Source organism: Leopardus geoffroyi, chromosome B2, assembly GCF_018350155.1.
Source record: "Leopardus geoffroyi isolate Oge1 chromosome B2, O.geoffroyi_Oge1_pat1.0, whole genome shotgun sequence".
Lineage (NCBI taxonomy): Eukaryota > Metazoa > Chordata > Mammalia > Carnivora > Felidae > Leopardus > Leopardus geoffroyi.
Window position 1 is genome coordinate 130,924,359 of NC_059332.1, and position 21,902 is coordinate 130,946,260.

The 21,902-nt window shown below is 37.4% G+C and overlaps 1 non-coding gene across 1 annotated transcript; it reads right to left on the bottom strand.

Annotated features, from left to right (window-relative positions):
• Positions 1–3,385: 3,385 nt before the first annotated feature.
• Positions 3,386–3,492, bottom strand: LOC123609973. Its single transcript, XR_006718015.1, has one exon. It is a non-coding gene; the product is annotated as a U6 spliceosomal RNA (small nuclear RNA).
• Between the last annotated feature and the right edge of the window lie 18,410 nt (positions 3,493–21,902).

Here is a 21,902-nt window from a genome sequence, read left to right on the forward strand (position 1 = left end):
GTTTTCTGAAAACTCCTCTATCCAAAGCCATGTCTATTTATTTACTCCTTTATTAGATAGTCTACAGTTGTGTGAGAAAAACTGGCATTAAAACGCTAACATCATTATCATAAAGCAAGTGGTGAAACCATTATGTTTTCATTGAGTCTCAAAGTATTAGTACACTAGTAGTAAGAGAGCATGTTAATGAGTCACAAATTTATTGAACTTGTAAGCAAAAATCCTAAGTCACTACAATCTTGTATCACCAGAGTTAGTTAGCATCACCTGAGAAGGAGAAAATGGCTAATGGATTACAATTAAATAAATATATACTTAACAAATTTTCCCACTGCCTTTTTATTTTTCCTCGTATTATACTTATTATACCAAGTGAGTGAGGAAATGTAAGATTGCTTTTAATCTAAATTTTATTTCTCAATTCCCAAAATTTGATTAGAATTTGGGTCTCTGGGTGGATGCATAGAACTGCCACCAAGAGTATGAGTTGGTTTGGCTAGGGAGATGAGTAAGAAACAAGGTTGAAGGTCTCTGTCATTATCATAACCAGTATATTTCATCTAGCTCCATCTTGTTCAGATATCCATGCATAAAGCAGCAAATTTCTACATGGTCCTTGAAACTTTTCATGAGCACTTAACTCTATGTGATCTCCTGCTTTCTCTGCACACTTATATGTACCACTTACTTGACAATGATCAGCTATTGCCCAAAATCTCATATGTTTTGTTCTGACAGCTGACTTGTAAGCCCCACAAGCCCAGATGTTAGAGCCATAGATGCTCATATAAAACATTAGGAAAAATCTAGACTGGCTTCCTACTCACTTGGGTCAATAAATATTTATTGTTTTTAATGTACTATGCTAATAGTTCTCCTCAAAGATCTTCTCAAAGCAAGAACAATAAAATGTTTCCCTGAGAATCTCAGAAGTCATGCAATTCAGCAATATTCTAGAGAATGTTGTTCTCTAAGGCATTCTTGAAAAGAAAGCTGTAAAGGGAGAAAAGAATATTATAAAGTTAAGCAGAAGTAAATCGTGCCACATCAGAAAAGACTGCATACATAAGTAAAGAAAGCCAGATGGTTTTCTTCATTAGAGAGATATGGAATCTGATACCAACATGCAGAAACAATTTTGGTTGTCAGCTTTTCTTCAATTCTAAACTTCACCTTAAAGTACAAGTTAAATTGATTCTTCCAAAAAATTCTTCCAAGTGTTTTATAATGATTTTGAGTTTGTTTGGGGGATTTAGCTGGTGTTTTCCTTATATATACCATAGCTTCCTGGCTTTGGAATAAATCCATGCTCTCTCTTTTTAGACAACGTTTCTTTTAGTTTATGTAAGTCTAGATATTAAATCTTGCTTCATATCTTACTTTCTGTAGTTTTCTAGGGTCCAAAGGGCTAGAATCCCATGTTTCTCTGTCTCTGATGTTTTTTTCTGGTCTTAACTACCTATTCTTGCTTTTCCTATTGATGGTGTGTACACTTGCTCTTGGTGTCTTAGGGTATTATGTTATTGACTTCATTGCTTAGTGTCAGTATAATACACAATTATAGTTAAAACCCTGTCATGGGGGCGGAGAAGCATGTTTTTACTATAAGATGAGATGTGGTGGTAAAGTAAAAAACTTTAAGACTTTATCTTGGCTATGTAATGACACAGATTTACAGTGTGTAAAATATGACAAATATTTGTAATTCTTGAGAATTCCAATGATGTCAAGTATATGGAAACTCTCTGTCCATAATTTGGAAATAGACTTTATTGGAATATATTCTCTAGTATCTGTGACATGCATCCTTTTGCAGTTCTGTCACTCAATCTATTGTGATACTATATGTAATACTTAAAGTCTGGTTAGTGGCGTTAAGGGTGATTTCTCTCCATTCCCTAGGAGAATGTCATCTCCTCATCTCACAGACACATTTGTACCAAGGTAAGTGACTGAGGCTTTTTGAATGAGTCAGAGCTAATAATTATTCATGTCACCAGTTGCAGAAACCTTAAAGGTGTAAGCATCTCCAGAAGCAATATGGTTGCATAGTGTTAGTAACTAAATGTCCATGAACCTTAGGGAATAAGTGTATAGGCTTCAGGGAGCCCAGAAACCCTCTGAAGTATTGGTTACTTGTGCATTTGTTCTTTTTTTTCTCTAGATAGGTTGAGGATTCTATCAAATTCTTAACCGTGACATTAAAGGGAGGCAGCATAGGAAAATTGCATGGAGACTTCAGTGTAAAAACTTGTGTTTAATTCATTAATGCTAGACGATAGTGACCCCCAGGAAGCTGGCTGACAGTGTTATTTACCTTTTAGACAAACTCCATTCTTTATTGTTTTTCATTATTTTGAAACTTACCAGCACCAAGACGTGGCATTCTACACATTCGTTCATTCACTTTATATGTAAAAGGCTATGATTTATTGAAAAGCATACTTTTTAAAAATGTTTATTTATTTTGAGAGAGAAGGAAAGCGTGACTGGGGAAGGCAGAGAGAGAGGGAGAGAGAATCCCAAGAAGACTCTGAGCTGTCAGTGCAGAGCCCAACATGGGGGCTCCATCTCACAACTGTGAAACCATGACCTAAGCTGAAACCAAGAGTCGGACACTTAACCCACTGAGCCATGAAGGTGTTCCGCAAAGCATAATTATACAGAAAATTGCAAGGAAAGTCAAATAATATTCAAAACCAAAATTTAAAATTTAATGGATTAAGCCTAAGGTTCCATTACTTTTTCAAGATCTCAGAAGTATTAGCAGTGGAAGAATGCTTTTCCTTTTTCTTTTCTTTTTTTCCTCTTTTTGTGATGTTCCCCCTTTTTGATTTATTCTTTTTTTTCTTGTTTCTAGTCTTTCTTCTGATATTCTTGTTTCATTTGTTTTGAAGTGTCCTCTTTTATGGAACTAGATGAATAAGACCTTTTCCTTTTTTTTTTTTTTTTTTAACTGACTCATCAATGTCCAGGACCTTAGACAAGGGAGGCATGGGGGGAAGAAAAAACACATCACCACCCCCTCCAAGCCATGCAAGCCAGTTCGGAAAGGATGTGTTGGCCTTAGAAAATGTTTCTGGCAGTGTTACTATCCCTGGTGTCAAGAAGTTCATTGGAAAATTCCCTATATGGGTGGGCTCAAGATGGTTTGACAGTTAAAGAATCTAATCTTCAGGCAGAGGGAAGCAGTGGAAGTTAATTTTGGATATTAATTGGTTTTACATTTGATAGGAAATAAAGTCTCAGTGGAACTTTCCTGGCTGTCTTTTTATCCTTCTAGGTAAGAGTACCATCTTACCTAGAGAAGGGCAAAAACTTATTTTTTTATAGACTTTGGAACATTGGGACTTTTTTGAGGGTTTTTTAAAAAATAAATATGAACAAAAACATGAAAGCCTTCATGAATGTGTGTGTCATCCTTGTGCAGAGGCCATGCTAATCTTCCCTGTATGATTCCAATTTTAGTATATGTGCTGCCGAAGTAAGCACTGGAACATTGGGATTTTTAAGGCTAAAGTACTCAGATGTGGTCTGTGCCCTCCTCCCTCGGCCCTATCCTTCCATCATTTCTCCTTCTTCATGCCTACACAAAATGAGAGAGCTCCTGAAAAGAACTCTGAATTTATCCAATAAAATTACAGGACAGTTATCCTATAATAACTGCTCAAACAAAGCAGTTATCCAGTTCAAACTTCTATCACATGTGAATTTATTCCAAAACATCTTAAGACATGATTGTTTTAAGATTTGCTTAAATACTCCCAAATAGACCGAAATTTGTGCTCTACATGAGGGCTCTTGAACCTGATGGATGGTTCCTAGGGGTGAAGAGTCAGACAGAAACTCCTCTGGACTATGTAGATGAATATAGATTGTCACACTTCTTGGAGTTGGCCAATGTCCTCCAGATGTCGGTGAAGCAGAGAGCTACCTCCTTGCCCATATTCCTCAACTGAATACACACTAGTCTTCAAAGGGACTTTTAACTGCTCTTTCACTCTTTCTTTCATAAGTGTCTGGAACCAGACCAGAGAGTATTTGGAAGTAAGTTCTGGTATAACTAAGGGCTCCCTTGGTAAGTCTTCCTTCAGAAAGTGGCTCAGTTAAATGTTCCTTCCTTCCATAATGTGAGGTTCCTTGTTGACAACTCTTATTATATTCTAACCCTCCCCATACAACTCTCTTTAACTGTCTGCTACTCAGTGTCTCCACATTCTCCATCTGGACACACAGAACTGATCCAAGACCTTGCTCAGTCCTATGTGCCTTTTTAGTCCATTCCTGGGGTATCTTGGCTGGATGTCAGGGAGCTTCACCTGCTCTAACAAGTCCTGTCTTATACCTGAAGGGAGTCTTCTTATATGAGGGAATACAGGGTTGAGGTGATGGAAGTTTCTTTAACTCTTGTTCTACTTCTGCCCAATAACAGATCTGTGGTCTCATTTGCTCCTGAAGTTTTTGACACAAACATTATGATGACCATGAGAATTATTTTTTTCTTTCAATAGTCTACCAAGTCTAGTTTATGTAAGAAATATGTATTCCTCCATTTAACAAATGTTTGTCACACTTTTTATGAAATAAAAAACCTGGCCTTTTTAACGTATAAAAGTACATGATTCTCATTTTTTTAGGCATCCCTCCACCTTACATCTCAGTAAAGCCATTCATTAATTGACAATGCTTCTACAATTCAGATAAATGGCACCATGTTCCCAAGTTTCTTTATAATCCTCAAGATTTTCCCTTTTATCCAGAGAAAGGGGTTTTGGTGCTTTCTATAAAATTGGAAATTATGAGACACAGATTCCTTAGATATGATGACCAAGGATTAGGTTAAAGACTTGATGTATGGGGGGTTTTAAATATCTCTGCCTTTGAAATATTGGTCTTCAGTTTCCACTTAACTTTTCTAAGGTGGATTTGTGGTTCAGAAATTAAAAATTAGGATCAAGTCTTGAAATACATTTAGAGCTTGAACGGACTCTGTCATAGTATTTACTGTGATCCAGCCACTAGCCAGACCTGTCCTCATGGTGATTTCCTCAGGGTAGAATTTGATCAGCTCCACTAGATCTACACAGTATCTAGTAGTATATTTATATGAACTAGTGAGTGCTCCCAAGCCCCTTTTCAATTGATAAAAAAACCTACCTTATTTTACGATCTCCAGAGGTGTTTATAATGATGGCGATTTACAAAGTTAGAGGAAAAGACAGAACTGATAGGAAGTAATCAGTCAAAAGTGCACAGAACACATGGGGAGTGGGGACAAAGGGTCCGACCATGTGGGCAGTGAGTAAAAGAAATACAGCATTGGGTATGTGTGTTATAAAATAGATGATCTATGTCACTGTGAATAAAGTCTACAGAACTTTTGCATAATTTGGTTTCATTTTTGGTGAATGTTTTAAAATGCACATTTTTAAAAAAATATTTTTTTGTAGGTAATTATATATTTTTCCCAGTTTTCTGAACTTACCATTTACAATGAACATGTATGATTATTGTTTATGAATGAGTCACTGTGTTGAACTAAAAACATTTCTGATATTAAAACTTCATTCTTGTTTCCTAAGAAATCTAATCAACGTGATAGTAACATATTCTCACAAAGGATAGTCCATGAAATGGTGGAGTACATTATTCAGACACCACAATATAATAATCAGAAGACCATTACACTTCATAGAATACTATGCCCAGTGACAATGCCTGTGACAATGAGCTAATTGCAACCATGAGCACTGAGGGAGGAAGGTATATGAATCATTGGACAGACACTATTGTCATTAATAATAAGCACTGAGAATAAGGTATTAAGGTTTTTTACCATTACTGCTACTGCTCTGACTTTAGATTTATTTTCAAATTTTGAATTGATGACCACATAAAACTAAGAACAACACCCACAGAAATAACAAAATGTGAGTTAATGTATTCCAGAAGCCAGTCCTTACTAACCGCTGTAATGCATAGATATTTACATTTAGTGGTGAACTGCTGAACTGATAGGGTAGTATTTTTCAAACAATATTCTGGAGCTGTAATGATTCCTGTACACTCCCTTTGGGGCTGCTTTGGGTCAGGAGTAGGAGGTGGATGGAGGGGTTGGGTGCCTTTTCCCTCTTATTTCCTACCTGAGCATCCTTTGAGGCGTATTTTAAGATTTTTGTTTCCAGGATATTTCTTTGGCTCCTGGACCCTCTGTTCTCTCAATTCCCAAATTACTTATTATTTGGACCCTGCATTTTGGCACTTAGGCACGTACAGCCTGACACTGATGGACTTCTCCATAAAGATTATAAGTTTATTGAGGTCAGAGGCTGTGCATTATGTTAGTTTTCATTTTCCAGGGCACATAGCATTGCATACGTGGCAGACGCTCAAAAAAAATTTGCTGAATTGTATGCAAATAATATTATCATAGCATTTTTGACCTTATGAGACATTGAGAAATCATTTAATTCAAGTCCCAGTTTGCAGATGAGGAAAATGAAGCCAACAGAAGTTAGGTTCTTGATCCAGATCATATGACTAATGCATAATTTAAAAATAATCCAAGCACTTTATTTGCTTAGGAAGTAGATGTCTCATTCATATTCTTACTCACCCTATTTGTTTTCCTAACAGGCTTTGCTTTTCACCAACAATGCAAAATTGCACCTCATCGTCACTACCACTGGGGTGAGAATTTGACATATTTGTAGTTCTCTTTAAAGCTCTGATTCTGTGATTAACACGCACAAACACATTTGCTAATGCTTGCAAATTTTCTTTTTTAACTTGGTAATTTTAGGCTTCATCATCAAACCCCTATCTTCGGTTCCAAACAGAATTATTGCACCCCTCTGGTCATAAAAAGCTTTGTTTCTGCTCCAATTTTATCCCTTACCACCTGTGTTATTAGACCTGTATTGTGGTTTGCTGAATGAATGTTTATCTCCCCTACTATTCTGGGGTTGTTTGAGAGTGGGGGAACCACATAATAATCACCTGGACTTCTCCATATCGCTTAGCCCTGTCTTTGAGTGCAGTGAGAACTTCAAAAAGGCTTAAAAATGGTTTTGTCCCATCTAACATGATGAAATGATAGTTACAAGAATTTATTCCTGAGAAATCAGACATTTTGCATGCAAATGCTAACCAAATCCTATTGCTCATTATTTTAAAAGAATGATTATAATCTATTGCATGTCAACACAAACCAACCAACAAATTTCCTAAAATGTAGTTAAACCCCAGTAAAATATCTAGTTATAAGTAACAACTATGTTAAGAAGTTAGAAGTTTAACCATTTCATATTATAAAGTGATGTATGGGGACAGATGGTAGGTACACTTGTGCTGAACACAGACATATTAAAGAAAAAATGTGGAAGAACGAACATTAAACATTTAACGAGGAATAAATGAAGCAAGGGTCATGAGGAAATGACACAATGAGGAATGTGGAACACAAAAGGGCAATTTTAGGTAAATAGCAGACTCAGAGGAACTGATAAAGAGGCATCACATTTCCGAGGCTGCTCTAAAGGCTGAACAGGAGACTGTGATCAATCTTCAGGGAGTTGATGGAGGCTTTAGGATGCAAAAACACTTTAAAACAAGTAGACAGTTTTGCTTATTTAAAAAGAAGAAAAGGAGCACCTGGGTGGCTCAGTCAGTTCAGCATCTGACTCTTGATCTCAGCTCAGGTCTTGATCTCAGGGTTATGAGTGCAAGCCCTGCACTGGGCTCCACACTGGGTGTAAAGTCTACTTAAAAAAATAAAGAAAGAAAAGAAGAAAAGTTTTTAACCAGGATTCTTTGTCATATCACTACTATATTCTAGCATGTTCATTATCTCATCTGCATGACTCCTTGTTCCATGGTCCTTTCTTAGGATCTACTCTTAGCAACAGCATCACATAAATTCCATGTGGTACTGTGTTTTATTTTATTTTATTTTATTTTATTTTATTTTATTTTATATTGTATTAAGTTTATTTATTTATTTTGAGAGAGACAGAGACAGCATGAGTGGGGGAGTGGCAGAAAGAGAAGGAGAGGGAGAGAGAATTCCAAGCAGGCTTCATGCTGCCAACACAGAGTCTGACATGGGGCTCAAACTCATGAACTGTGAGATCATGACCTGAGCAGAAACCAAGAGTCAGGCATTTAACTGACTGAGCCACCCAGGCACCCCATGATGCTGTATTTTAAATGTAATTTAAGACTTTTATCTGCACTTCATGTTGTTAATAATGTTGCACTGAGTTTTAATGACATAAGTATAAATTTTTTTCTTTACAAGTAATGAACAGGAAAACGTATTTAAAGATACATGTGTTTTTATGAAGTTGCATATTAAAAATCTAAGAAATAACTAATAGAGGGTATAGTCTGTGGAAATAACATATAAGGTCTCAGCTTGCTTTGCTCCTCTTCAAGGGGTATATCATTCTTCCAAGGGGATAAAATTCTCAAGTCATTAAAAATATTTATTGGGTACCTAGAATGTTTATGGCATTGTCAAAAGCATTGTGGAAGCTACATAGACAGATCAGATATGGATCCCGAGATAAGATCTGTTCAGAAGCAGCTGCACAACCTGGTGCGAAAAGATTATACCTAAACGCAAGATGCCGGAGTCCAGAAGAGTGGCATGCTGTGTAGTATCTGGGAATAGTAGTAGCTGGAAAGAATTGGTGGCATCTTTCAGCGTAAAGATAGAAATTGAGTATGAGCAAGCTGGCATTCTTATGTAAAAAGCAAATGTATTCTTTATAATGAGAGGCATTCCTATGGGAGTAGGGAGAGGGTGATTCTATTTGGGAGGTGGGTTTTCAGTAGTAGGAAATGGCTTTGCATTGAGGTGGTTCTTTGAGAACTATAGCATACTATGGATAGTACTTCAATCCGAGAATTCAATGTAGAGAAAATTCAAAGGCTTCATTGTTATGAAGCTTTCTGCCTTCAGTTCCTTGAAAGAGAGGAGACAGGAATTGGAGTAATAAACACATCATAATTAATACTGGTTGAGCAGTAATTTTGGGACTTAAATCCTTGCAAGAGACTCTGCCTTAAGGCAGCATGGACTGGGTAATTATCTGTTTTTAGGGGATAGGAACTAAGCGAAACTCTCGCTAGCACCTACTGTCTGAGGTGAAGATCTGTTGTTTGCTGTCTAGCATTCACTGCCCCCTCCTAAATTTCTTTTGGTCACCACCTCATTCTCAGCCATCAAGGGCGTGGTTTTGACCTCCCTGCCATCTCCAACAATGGGTCTTGACTGTCTTGAATCTATCAATGTGGCTTTTTCCTTCAGTCAAGTGACTGGATCAAGGATAGTCATGTAATACCAGTGGACAGAACTCAATGTGAGACGTTTACTGGGGAAGCCACTAAGGAGAAATTTCTACAAGAAAGAAAGAAGCTTCTCTTTCTCTCTTCTTTGGACAATGTAAAGAAGTAAGGTACAGAACTGACACTGCGACTTTTATTGTCGCTCGTTGTGTTTATTCTGATTTGCTTTGCTTTTGGCCTTGGCTTCCACAGGAAGAAAACTTGGAGCTCTTGGAGGATGGAGTGGATGTCTCAGGGTGGGTCATGGGTGGGCTGGGGTAAGACAGACAATGGCAGAATGCAGAGATGGAGACACTAGGCTCTTGTTGACAGTGTCAGGCTCCTGGATCACCACTGGCCACCCTAAAGCTGGCCCCTCTAGGGATGGAGAATATTCCTGACACTGCCATATTATAAATCTCTTAGGTATTGTTTTGGCATGATTATGTGTATGGATACATGCACATGTGTACTGAATGTGGGGTGGGCACAGCAAGGGCCAACCAGCTTTGAAATAAGACTGTTGTAAAAATGAGCGTGGAACGATTCGGAACAGAGTGAGGTCAAGTCATATTACAGCGAGAAAATGACTCGCCTTCAGTGTCAATATACCTAAAATCATCTTAGAAAATCCAAGGGAAGCAACGAAAAGATCCTAAATTAATGACAGTTCAAAGCCACCTACATCAAGAGCAATGTACAAAAATCAATACATCTCTATACCAGCAACAACTGGTAAGCAAATATAATGGAAAAAATAATCCCATTTACAAGAGCACCCCAAACCCATTAACTAATTATGAACCAATACAAAAAGAGATGTGTAGATCCTATATGAAGAAAATTACAAGAGCTTGAGAAAACTATAAAAGAACATTGGAGTACCTCTTAGCGAGGTGGAAAGAGTCACTATTGTAAAGGTATAAATTCTTCTTAAATTAATATTATAACACTATTACAATTTAAATTTGAAGAGCTTTTTTATTTATTTTCATTTATTTTAGTATAATTTATTGTCAAATTGGCTTCCATACAACACCCACTGCTCATCTCAACAATTGCCCTCCTCAATGCCCATCACCTACTTTCCCCTCACCCCCACCTCCATCAACCCTCAGTTTGTTTTCAGTATCCAAGAGTCTCTTATGGTTTGCCTCCCTCCCTCTCTGTAACTTTGCTTTTTTAAACTTAGCAAATGATTCTAAAGTTTTCAGGAAGAATTTATCTGTAAGGATAGGTGTTTTAGGAATTGTTATTTTTGTCTTAAAAATAAGAAGAGGGTCTCTTCCTGACAGGCCCCACATTAATTGGATCTTTTTATAGAGCAATAAGTGAAAGTGTCAGAACCTTGAGATAAATATCAGTTTGAAGGGTTTTTCAACAAAAGTGTTTGATTTTCACCCCAATATAATATTAAGTTAAAATAAAGCATCACCTGAATTGATTTCGCAGCCCTCTGTTGATGATAACCTTTTCTAGGAACCCTATTAAATGTTCTAGAGAGATTCATTCCTCCATATTGCATGGGACCGTGGTCATAGCCTCCCCTCTGGAGGGGCCAGCCTCCCCCCACCTTTAAAGGTCAAAAATGCATTTTGGTCAATGGATATTTATGAAGATAGGATAGATGGTAACTCTTAAAGCTGATGATAGGTGATGAAAGAAACACAGCTATGTACTGGACGTGAGCATGCATACTGGTGCAAATATTCTGGTGAGCAGAAAATATACTTTAAGCTAGTTAAAAGTGTTCCTCATATGTCACCCAGTAATTTCACTTCTAACAATGTTCCCCATGGAATAAGATATGCACCCAAAGATTCACAAGGGCTTATTTTCCTCATATTAAAGTAAAAAATGTGGAAAAACAAACATTAAACATTTAATGAGGAATAAATAAAGCAAGGTCATGAGGAAATGACATCCAGACCTTAAAAATTAAAACATACTTGAGGAGCCTGGGTGGCTTGTTGGTTGAGCATTAGACTTCCGCTCAGGTCATGATCTCAGGTTCATGAGTTCAAGCCCCATGTCGGGCTCTGCATTGACAGCTCAGAGTTTGGATCCTGCTTTGGATTCTGTGTCTCCCTCGTTCTCTCTCTCTGCCCCTTCCCTGCTTGTGCTGTCTCTCTCACTCTCAAAAATAAGTAAATAAACTTAAAAAAATTTAAAGCATACTTTTCCTGCTCATCATTTATAATTTTTAAATTGAACTATAACATATAGGAAGTACACCAATCTTAAATCCAAAATGTAATAAATTTCATATACATCCGTAACTACCATCTTGATTGAGAGTACATTTCTGGCACATCAGAGGTCTCCTCATATTACCTCCTATTCAATATCACTCCCCAATGGTAGCTGCCATTTTTATTTTTATCAACTTTGATTACAATTTGCCTGTTCTCTAACTTATGTAAAGGGAATTGCACATTACACACTCTTTTGTGCCTGCTTTTTATGATGCTGAATGTAATTATAGTTTATTCATTTTCATTGATGCATACTGTTTCATTTTATGAATATTTTAAAATTTGTTAATCCATCCTATTGAGGGATAGTTGAGTTGTTTCCAGTGTGTAGTTATTACGAATCTTTTTTTTCAAATCATATTTTTGAAGAGTAATGACATAAAAATGTTAAAGTGCTAATTTAAAAAACCTGGAAATACACATATAATGAAGTTTGGTATCAATTTAAAAAATTCAGCTATACAGAGTAAGAGATTAGAAAGAAATACAGGAAATAACTGACTGTGGTTTATTCCAATGGTAGTACTATAGATAGGATTGTTCATGAAAAGGACATTAAAATGAGATTCCACTTCAGTTTTAATAAAAGGACCCCAAAATGTAAGTACAGGTTGATTCAGGCTGTTGATAGCTTGCATTTTGGCTATTAAGATATTGAAGATGAAGTACCTTGGAATGTTGGAAATACGCCAGAGAATTTGATGGGGGAGAGAGAATCTCCACCTGCAGCAGAGGAGTGATTTTCTCCAAACTTCAGAATGGAAGATTAACAAAGGACACTTGAAAAGCCTCATGTGTGTCACAGTTGTCCAGTGTTGGACACAAGTTGAAGGAACCTAAAGATGAGAAGCTGTGGCCCAAGATGACAGAGTAGGGGTGGGATGGGGACAAAGTTGCACTGAGAATTGGGTTCATGAACACTAATGGTGGGGCAAGGATGTTTTGTGGGCTACCCTGGGGACATTGGTAGTGATTTATATCTTCTGCTAGAAGAGTGTCTAGAGAACCTAGCTGGAAGAGGAGACTGCTGGATTCTCAAGAGGTAGGAGAGGAAATGTTAGTGGCCAGCTTAAGGAAAACATCATTACCTGTATTATAAAAAGCACAGTCTAATGATCCTAGTGAGGTCTCCAAAGAATCCATGAGAGTACCGCTGAAGAAAAAGGTCAGCTTTCCTCACCCACCAAACCTGGAAGAAACTATCACCAATTCCATTGGGATCACAGGGCAGCCTTTTCCAGACTCTTCTCTCTCACCTTTTGCCTCTCTGATTTTAGAGGTGCCAGACTTCTTAGATAACCAATGGAGAGAGAGAATTTGAGGGCTGGAAGCAAAAGAGAGAAATCAACTGCCTTTTCCCATCACTACTATAAGCAGAGGAGGGTAGCTCTATATATTTACAAAGCTTACGATTTTGATTATATTCAGACGTACGTACTTAAATTACTGCAGTGAGGTGATTATTGTGACTCACCATGACAAGGGCCCAATTTTACTATTTAAGAATGATAATAGGGGCGCCTGGGTAGCTCCATTGGTTAAGTGTCAAACAGTGGCTCAGGTCATGATCTCGTGTTTCACAGGTTCGAGCCCTGTATCAGACTTTGTGCTGACAGCTCAGAGCCTGGAGCCTGCTTCAGATTGTGTGTCTCTCCCTCTCTCTGTCCGTCCCCCACTTGCACTCCGCCTCTCTATCTCTCAAAAATAAATAAACATTAAAAAAAATTTTAAAGAATGATAATAAATATCATAAAACCTTAAATTTCACCAGAGGAGTGAGGGGGAAGCAGCCACAGAGATTAACCTAAATAGGCAGAAGGGAGAAGAATAAAGTTATATTCAGACAGCACTTTTTAGATTCTTACTGCCACTTATATATGTTTTTCAAATTTTATGCAATAGCATTAGTTAATTTTTAAATAAAAATGAGTTAAAAATAGTTCTTACCAGAAGAGAATGAAATACACAGTACGGATACATAGAAACAAAGAGTCAGAGGATTAACCAAACAGTGGCAATGTCTTCTCCAACAGCACTTGTCACGTACTGTGGCTACCTAACTTTCAATGTTTGAGAAACTTCTCATATTATGATTGCCATCTTCCCAAGATATAAACAGAGAATTCACTTTCCCAGCTTTTCTTGTAGTTAAGGGACAGTCATGGGACCTCGGCTTATGCATGAAACCTTGCATTAGAAAAATGTAACTTGAGGAAGCAAATGGCTGAGCAGATTCCAATTTTTCTGGCGTGAAAGGCAGTGGAGTTGTATTGTTTTCTCTGGAATCAGTGGCAGAGGTTCTTGTGCTCAGCATTAGCAATGTGGGCAGCAGTGTCTGAGCCCAGCAGGGGCAGGAGCAAGGATGTCATCCTTTCCCATGGTGCGATTGGTATTGCCCTTGGCTTGTAGTCCCTAAGCCTCTGGCCTTTTGAAGATTCAATAAACTAATTAATGCCCTTTAATAAATAGTTCTTCTGCTTACGCTAGCTAGAGTAGGCTCTTTTATTTTCAGCTAGAGAAGGGATGCCCTGGACAAAGTATCCTTAACTCTTCTCCCCATGGAAGTGTATGCATTGATGCCATTGAAACATTTAACTCACTCCCACTCATGAGACAGCTTCACGATTATCATTTGTGTCTACTGGGGGAAAATGCACTGAAAATGCTGATGTGTTCCAGGCATTAAAACAGTTATGCTTCTCATTTTTAATTCACAAGTTATAATTCTGGTTTATGCACAAGTCTTTTGTGAGCTTGCTTTATTATGAATTAGTCCTACGAGATGGATTTATTCTCTGTGTGCTGACAAAATCAAATTGCTAAATTTAAAAGCTAGGATTACAGACTGGGTCTTGTTATATTTTTCTTTGAGTTAGTTGACCTCTTGTGAAGACACAACCAAGCCCATTTCTTGGTGACACTTTGATATTGCCATGAGATTTTCCTTTCAATATTTACCGTTATTCATACAAGTTCAAGAAGAATTAGTTGTGTGACCCTTTTTGGTCATGTTGAATATACCAATAAAATGTGCTTTTTAAAAAGATAGAGCAAGCAGTTCATCTTTAACAGTAGTTTTTTCTACATTATGCTTCGAAGTTTCAATTTGATCTGAGTAGCTGCTCCCTCTTCACCAGCCCATCCCACCTAAATTTAAAATGAAAGAATAAGACTCTTATTGGAGTTAAGTTCAGGTTTACAGCTTTACATGTAAAGTGGGGAAGAGGAGCAATGAAGATAAAAAGTCAATTTGGATATGGAATCGATAATCCCTCTCAGATAATAGGACAGATCTTCATTTTGCAGAATTCTTTTTATAGAAATGACTCCCCTTTAATATTTAAACAATCTTATCAAATGTTACAGGACTCTTTGTACCTGAGCTACAATCTCTCCTTTGGTCAATATATCACAATTTCTTCCATATTCTTTCAAGTAATTGAATCAACATGAAATATTGACTTGGTAACCAAGTAAATAAGGAGCTTGTTGGGAAATGGTGATTCAGATTTGATGATTGTGATTTAGTCTCAAAAAGTTCTTCTGTGAGAAGCATAAATTGAAAGTGTTCAAGGATACTTCAGGGAATTAACAGTAGACTTGAAAATGGTTTTAGAGGGAGGAGAAAATGTCTAACCCAGATAAAATACAAAAAGTCATGTAAGAAGCATTAAAAGTGACTTTAGCTATCAGAAAGTAGATGGTTCATTTATGTAAAGTTGTCCTATACAAATCATTCAAATTGGGACACTTCAGTCAACTGGTCTTATATACATATATACATATATATGTGTATGTGTATGTGTGTGTGTATATATATGTATATATATACATATATATATATATATATATACATATATATATATATATGAAAAGTTCATTGAGCTGTACACTTGCAATTAGTGGGCTTTATTGTATATTATACCTCAATAAAGCAATTTTTCAAAACATAATAAAGTCACTATTCAGAGGAGAAAACCATACTTGATTGAAACTTTCTTTTTTTCCTCACTTCTCAACTACTTTCAGCTTAGTGAACAAACAATTGTATTATCAGACACGATTAATTAGAGCCAAAGTTTAATTGGCTCTCTAACTACAGCTCTGCCACTGGATTGTTGCTAGTCTTGGTTGGGAAAATCTTTTGTAACCACAGTATTTTCCATCCCTTACAACTAGTATCATCAAAAGCCTTTTATATTCTATCATCCACCTCCTCCTGAGTGGCATTTATCATAGTCAAAAGCAACAGTCACCCTTTTCCAAAAGAGGCATTTTTCTCATTAGTTTGAGAAAACATCATGGCTTTATCAAAGTATCACTCAGGTGAAAATCAGTGGCTTGTCCATTCAACCAACACAATACTGCTGTGCAGTGAACTGGCGTAACTTAAAACTTTTTCCAGTTGCAATAAAAAACAAGCTTTGTATTTGATCTAAAAAAAATAAATCAAAATAAAAACCAAACAAATAAAAACAAAGGGGAAAAAGGATTCCAAACTAAATGAAAGAGACAGTAGCCTGTAGCACCTGGAAAACTAAAGGGCAAGAGTAAATGCTTAAAAAACTAGGAATGAAATAAAAGCCTGTAAAATAGGTGTTCATCTCTGTACCCCATCCTTTTTTCTCCACTTTGTTCCCAAAGTGCTGCCAACCAGGTTTATGACTTTCAGCTTTTCTTGATGATCCAAGGAGAAAAGACAAAAAGATGTCATTTGGGTAGCCACTTCCCTGCCCAAATCCTGATTCCCTCACAATCATGGAGCAGAGAAGGAGTTATTAAGCTTGCAGTGCCCCACACAAATATGAATGAATGACCAAGTGTACTGGAGATATCAGGAAAGCTTTCAACATGACACTAAAATGAAAAGAAAGAGAAAAAAAATAAGAAAAACACCAGGAAACTAATGTCACTTAAAACCATAAATAATGTTCTTCAGAGAAGATATGTTCATTAATTGGGAAGAGGACACTGTCAAAAAGTAATGGAAGGTAGAAAGGGCTCTTAGAAAAAAAATACTATGATATAAATTTCAAAGAGATCCATAGAAGAATGAAATGCAAAAGTTGATCAAGTCTCCCAGAAAGTGGGGCTAAAATATGAAGAGATGGAAAGTAGGAGAAAGAACAAGTTAGAGGAGCATTCAAGAAGGCATAATATCTGATTAGTAGAAATTTCATTTTATTTATTTTTTGAATTTTTATTTATTTTGAGAGAGAGAGCATGTGCAAGTGGGAGAGGGGCAGAGAGAGAGGAAGAGAGAGAATCCCAAGCAGGCACCATGCTCTCCGTGCAGAACCTGATGCAGGACTTGATCTCACAAACCATGAGATCATGACATGAGCCGAAACCAAGAGTTGGACATTCAACTGACTGAACCACCCAGGAGCCCCTGATTAGTAGAAAATTTAAAAATAAATCATAAGTAAAATGGTGGTGTTGGTTGGGAGTGGTTGTCAAAGAAGCAGTACAGAATATGATTTCACATTGCACGTCCAGCACAATGAATAGGAAAAGTCTTCCACCACAGGCAACTTTTGAACACAGATGAGGAGAAAGGAGGAATGTAGGTTTCACACAAAGGATTATAAATCAGATTGACACTGAACTTTTCAATAACATATTGGAAGCCAGAAGCTAATGGAACGATGACATTAAGAACACCAAGGGAAAATTCTTTCTGACTTGGAATTCTATATCCAGATAACCTCGTATAAATGTATAAAAAGCTCATTTTCATATAGGCAAGGTCTCAAAAACTTTTACCTCTCACAAAGTCTTTCTGGTCAAGCTAATGAAATACGCAATACATAAGTCAACAAAGAAGAAGACATATCATCCATAAAATAGAGGTTTCAACCGAAGAGACAGGACACAGGCTAATGATGAACAGAAGTCCCTGTGTAGACAACGGAACATGAGAGAGAGAGAGAAAGACCATGTTGGCACACATTGGATCAGAAGGACCAAAGCTTTAGGAGTAATCTCAAAAAGGGGAAAAAAAATGGATCTGTTAAATTCCCTGATATGAATGACTATACTGAATTGTGATTTTCCCAGTTCTGTTGAAAATTTGGGGAAAAAATAGTGATAGGAAAGCAGAAATTAAGAGAAAAAAAGGGGGGAGAGGGGAGAGGCAGAAGGTATGATCATTAGTTTAATTAACTTCTAGAAAAATAAAATTATGTAGAAGAAAAGTGACATAGTATACTGTGTGATTCAACATGGAAAACACATGGTAATAATATGTAACAGTGTAAACACTGAATATTGAGAAGATAGAGAAGGGATGGGCAGATTGCAATGAGTGCTGTGGCAGATTTATTTTTCCAAGATGTCCCTATCAGTGCTTCCCATCCATATGCTCTGATCTTGCCAATCTCCTATCTAGAAATGGAGTCTAATTCCCCTCTGGCCTTATGACCTAGTTGTTGCCAACAGAATGCAGTCAAAGGGAAGGTAGGTGATGCCAAAAACCGGCTCAGAAAAGGTCATGTAACTTACATCTGGTTTTCTTGGAATTCCTGACTTTAGCACCTTTATCTGCTGCGTAGAAGTCCACTTATTCTGAGACTGCAATGCTAGAGAGACCATGTAGAGAGATAGAGACCACGTAGAGGCCCACAAGTCTTAGTAGGAGCAGCCTCCAGTCATCTAAGCCATTGCAGCAAAAATTAGATACGTAAATGTAGAAGATTATGTCTTCTACAAGTCATCTTCAAGATGACTCCAGCCTCAGCTGCCATCTGACTGCAGCCACATGAAGGACCATGAGACAGTTGGACGAGCCCACCTGAGTCTAGCAGAATCAAAGAGCTGTGAGAAGTGATTATAACTGATAGTCGTTTTAAGCTTTTATGTTTTGGAGTAGATTTTTATAAAGAAATAGGTGAGCCAAACAAGTGCTAAATCCTTATTTTTCATAGTTGGAAGTCAAAGAACAGAGTATAAAGTAAAGAAGCCAAGAAACAGAAGTATAAACATATAGTTTAGAAACGTGATAGTAAATATAAGAAGAAACAACCCAAAGAGACAAAACTAGTTGCTTCTAGAGAATAAAAAATAAAGGGTAGGAGCAGGGACTGGGAACCACTGTTCTTAGTTGTAAGCCTTATGGTATTTCACTCTAAAGCTAAATGCACATATTGATTTCACAAAAATAAAAATTAAATTAAAAACCAACAAGAAAAATGAGGATATCTGCTCTGCCCGGCAATCACACTGTGAGATTTGCTGGAGGACGTCAGCATGAAAGCACTTTGAAAACTCCTAACACTATTCATGCGCTTCATTTTACCTGGTATTCTTTTCTAATTTTCCATTCTGCCTTCCAGTTTATTATTCAACAAAAGTTTGAAAGGAAGGCAGTTTAATTTATGATGAAAATAGGAGTTTGCGAACCAGTTTTGTACTAAATGTACAAGCTCTTAATCAACTTATTCCTTGGTTTCCTTACTTACTAATAGTAGGCATGGATATGACATTGAAGATGTCACTTCCAAAAATATTAGAAAACTTAGGCTGTCTTGAACTCTCTCCTAAAGCTCATCATTACTAAGTTCTACGATGAGAGATTTTAAACAGTATAGGACAGGAGTTCTCACTTCTTGTTCTCAGGAGCCATTCAGAATTTTTACATCATTGAAGACCCCAAATAGCTTTAGTTTGTGTGAGTGATGCCTTTTGATATGTATCTTATTAGAAATTAAAAACAAAAAAATTATAATAAATTTATTTGAAAATGGCAATAAACCTATTACATGTTAATGTAGTTTCTTATGAAAAATCAGTTTCTCATATTTTCTCTTCTAAATAAAACAGAGAAGAGTGGCATTGGCTTACATGTTTGCAAATTACTTTAATGCCTAGCTTAATGGATGAGAGTTATATTATCGTATTTGCCTCTTCATTCAGTCATTGCGGGATCACTCATTAGGTAACCTCTGGAAAACTCCACTGTACCCTTGGCTACAGAATGGGAGTGAAAAGGGCAATTAATATTTTGAAATTATAAAAATGGTTTAACCTCACACATCCCATGGAAAGGCTTTGAGGACCTCTGGTGTAAGACATTAAAAGGCACTGACTTTGAAGAACTTCAAAGATGTAACCGCTAAAAAGTCAATCAGTCTTTAGAAAGTACATGATAGATTAGATTTTTCTTGGTTTAAAAAACATGATTATGAACAGGGTGTATCGAGGGACTCAGAGAAGCGGCATAATGCAATGGTTAAAAGCGCTGCCTCTGGAATCAGACTGTGTGGGTTCAAATCCTAGCTCTGCTATTTGCTCAGCTGTGGCAACTTGGGGAAGTTACTGAGTCTCTTTGTGCCTCCAAAATTATTATCAGGGTTAAGTGCGTCAGCATCTCTATACACTTAGAATATTGACAGAATCAGCACTAACATATGTTTGTGAAGTAATAGAAGCTCCTTTGAGGGGACAGGGGGAATGAAACTCAATTCATCATGTGAATGCTGATCATGAGGCAAAGGGTCTGTGTCTCTCCAGGCTTTAGCACTCATGAGTTACATGACTGTGGGCAACTATTCTACCACTTGAGCCCTGGCTTCTTTGAGCATGCTTCTCTACAGGACTATTGTGAGCCTCAACTGAGAAGATATTTATGAAAATATTTGGAAAAAGTTCAATGTTGTGCTGCATTTGTAACGGGCTATTTGTATTCATATTCTCACCTGTGGGATGATCTGCCTTAAGTAACTATTATGATTTTTGATAACCTTAAGTACCTCTTGTCCTTCTGGATTTTGCCTTTGGGTATCAGTAATGCAACTACTGAAACGTTCCTTTCTCTGCCTCTTGGCATTTTGGTTTCTGTTTTCTGTAGTGTTCTTTTCCAAACTAACCTCATTAGGCAGCTTTGGGATATACGATTTGGTTTTCACATCATGTAGCATTTGCTGAGTTTATCAATCCCCTGGGGCCTCCACAGGACAGTAGCGGGGAAAGAGACAAAAAGCTCTTAGAAATACCATTATTATTGTAATTATTCACTGTGGGCAGAGGTGGTTTTATTTTAGGTTCCAAGCATTGCTGGGAGGAGGGGAGAGGAAGGAGAGCCTAGCCAGTAAAGCTGTGTGGCGGAGGAGTACTTGGGCTCAGATATCAGGCAAATAGGAAGGATGAGAGGCCACGGAAAGTCTGGTCCCACTGCATGGAGCTTAGGTCTGCGGGAGATAAAGTAGGTCCAGCAACTCAATCTCCTAGAGCCAACATCAGGCTCTCAAGCAGAGCTAGTGATCCATCAGTCTACTAGAGCTGCAGCTAAGAGTTTGGATTCTTAGTTTCATTGACTGTGTGGTGAGGATGTGGAAAAAGGGGAACCCTTTTGCACTGTTGGTGGGAATGCAAGATGATGCAGCCACTCTGCAAAACAGTACATAAGTTCCTCAAAAAATTAAAAATGGAACTACCCTATGACCCAGAAATTGCACTACTAGGTATTTATCCAAAGGATACAAAAATGCTGATTTGAAGGGGCATAGGCATCCCAATGTCTATATCAGCACTATCAACAACAGCTAAATTAGGAAAGAGCCCAAATGTCCATCAACTGATGAATGAGTAAAGAAGATGTACACACACACACACACACACACACACACACACACACACACACACTACTCAGTGATCAAAAAGAATGAAAAAAACAATACGGTCAAAAACTTTTTACAGAAAAAGGTCCTCACATTCTCCTTTTACCCTGCCCCTATCATGGAACTAGAGTAGTTTTCAGAATTTGTTACTCTTCTCTTTTGCTTCTTAGCTTTCGCACATGCTAGGGGGCCTATGCCTGATGAACCTGCTTTCAGGCCTGGTAAACTTCTATTTTTCCATCAAGATTCAGGTCGGTTGCTAACTCCTCTGGGACTCCACTAAGAAAGGTTAGGCAGTTCGTTTCAATCTATTTCCATCTAGGTCTAACTTACAGCATCTAGACTAACTTAAAGCTCCTAGGACATTTACTCCCACATCTTTGCTTGACACGTCTATTTCTACACTGGACATTGAGTTTTTTGTAGGTAAGAAGTCTTACCACATTATTCACCTTTCTGTATTCTTAGGACCTTTCACAGTTTATACTGGAATAGCAATAAATGTCTGTGGAATGAATGCATGAAGAGTGTGAAGATTGCTATGCATCTGGAGTTCTACCAAAGAGCAAAAATGCTGACCACCTGTGGGAACTTTCCTTCCTTGGATCCTGGGCATTATGCTCTTGGAGCTGATAGGAAGAACACTGGCAATGAGGGAACTGTGTAGGTGAGGGAAAAGTTCAACTTCTTGTAGGACTTG